This window comes from Triticum aestivum, chromosome 2B (genome assembly GCF_018294505.1).
Source record: "Triticum aestivum cultivar Chinese Spring chromosome 2B, IWGSC CS RefSeq v2.1, whole genome shotgun sequence".
Taxonomy (NCBI): Eukaryota; Viridiplantae; Streptophyta; class Magnoliopsida; order Poales; family Poaceae; genus Triticum; species Triticum aestivum.
Genome location: NC_057798.1, coordinates 551993860 through 551996451, shown reverse-complemented (window position 1 = coordinate 551996451; position 2592 = coordinate 551993860).

Here is a 2592-nt window from a genome sequence, read left to right as displayed (position 1 = left end):
AAATACAACATGGCATCACAACATGACTCTATGACTCAAGTAATCTATTCAATAGGCTCCGAGGAGCGAGATATTACAAACATGGGTCTCATGACCCAACATTCAGAGCATACAAATCAAGCACAAGCGTAAGCTATCATGTCTGAGTACAGACATCTATAAATGAAAAAGGCTGAGAAGCCTGACTATCTACCAAATCCTGCCGAGGCACAAGATCGTAGCTGAGGTAACAAGCTAAACGTCGAAGTCCACGCGGAACTACTAGCGAGACCGAAGTCTCTCTGCAAAAACATAAAATAGGCAAACGTGAGTACAAATGTACCCAGCAAGACTTACATCAGAACTATCTACGTATGCATCATTATCAACAAAGGGGATGGTGGGGTTTAACTGCAGCAAGCCAGCTTTGACTCGGTGGCTATCCTGAACTACGACTGCGAGTAACTCTTTTGAGGTGGCGCACACGAGTCCACATATTCACCAACCAATACACCACTATGGATCCGCTCCCGTCTCCCTACGAGAACGCCATCCATAGCACTCACGCTTATCTTGCGTATTTTAGAGTATCCACTTTCACTTGTCTATGAACTGATATAAGCAACCCAGAAGTCCTTTTCCGCGGACACGGCTATTCGAATAGATCATATTAACCCTGCAGGGGTGTACTTCTTCACACACGCTCTCACCACTTACCGCCGTTTACACGACATGTACTCGGCAACCTTCAAGCGGAAGCCCAACGTGGGTGTCGGCCACGGCCTGCCTAAACACTCGAGTCTCTAGTCCAGGTTTATCGCCTATTCGGGTTCCATCCATGAGGAGATCCGGCCGGAGTTTCGCTCACAGCCCCAAACGATGTGAACAGGGTTCCCGAGACACCAAACGGGCGCCCGGTACACCGTGCCACGTGCCTACCGCATCACAGCCCACCCCTACGGTCAGCGCTGCGCACGGCCTCCAGCATACTACAAACACCAGAAACTACTTGCAACTCCTGGACAGAGGACAAGGGTGATCAAGAAGCCGAGAGGGTCCATTGGTTTCGGGCCCAATGCGTGGTAGTAGCTGAATCATGGATCACAAACACAGAACTCAGTTCCTGAGGACGGCTTCAATGAGACAACCCACCATGTACTCCTACATGGCCTCTCACCGCTACCTTTACCAAATCGTGTTCATACACTTAGCTCACACACAGTAGGACATGTTCACACGCCTCTGATTCATCCCCGATGAATCAGACCTGACTCAACTCTAAGCAGTAGCAGGCATGACAAACAAACATGAATGAGTAGGCACAACAGGGCTCAAACAACTCCTACTCATGCTAGTGGGTTTCATCTATTTACTGTGGAATGACAGGTCATGCAAAGGATAAAGGGGTTCAGCTACCGCAGCAAGTAACAGATGAATCGATGTTGTCCTAATGCAGTAAAAGAGAGCAGGAGCGAGAGAGTGGGATTTTATCGGAATGAACAAGGGGGTTTTGCTTGCCTGGCACTTCTGAAGATAACATTGAGTCTTCATCAGTGTCAACGATCACATCATCGGTATCACGTCTATCGAGAGGGGACAAATACCGGCAATATAGAAAGGAACACAATCAATGCAATGCACAATATGATGCATGCTCATGACATGACAATATGAATGTGTTTTGAGCTAATGCAACTAGCAACAGATTAAATGAAGTTGGTTTGAATATAAGATTCAAATTCAAACTCCATATGTGATTATTCAAATGCCATTTAGTTGATTTGTGCTAAACAGCACCTATAAGTTGTTCTAACATGCATGACAATGGTACAGATGGATTCCTTGAATTTTTCTGATAATTTTTCATATATAAATTATTTAATTTGGAGTTACGGTTAATTTTCTATGAATTTTAGAAGTTTTAGGCATTTTCTGGAATTTCCTGAATTATAAAAAATCGAGAAAATGGTTTATTGCGTCAGCCCCACGTCACAGTGACGTCAGCAGGGTCAACGGGCTGGTCCAGGTCAAACCTGACGTGTGGGGGCCACACATCAGTGACACAGGAGCTAATCCCGGTCAAACCCAGCGCTGACTGGGGTTTGACCAGGGGTGGGGCCCGCTGTCAGTGGCCTAGTGGGTGATTAGCGGGGTAGTTAGTCCCTAATGACCGGCCACATCAGCTCCTGCCGGAGTTTCGCCGGCGGCGACCATTCCGCACGGCGGGGGAACGCCGGACTTGCGCTAGGGGCATCGGATCGACGCGCCAAGGGCACCAGGAGGTAGCCCGCGCCCGTGCGCATCTAGAGGAACCAACGGGAGGTGCGGGGGTGGCCGGGGTTCGCCGGAGGCGAGCTCGCGGCGGCGGCCGGAGCTCGGGCAACAGCGGAGATGGCGCTATGGTGCATGGGAGGAGGGGCTGGTGGGCGCTACGGCCTCCTGGGAGTTCTCTGAGCACAGCGGTGTGCTCGGATTCGAGCTGTGGTGGCTCTAGCCATGCCGGCGATGAGGCGCGGCGGCGGCGAGCTTCGGGCACGGCAGCGCTAGCGCTAGGGAGCGTGCGGAGCGACGGGAAAAAGGGGCGAACGGCAGAGGAGCTCACAGCGGTTCCGC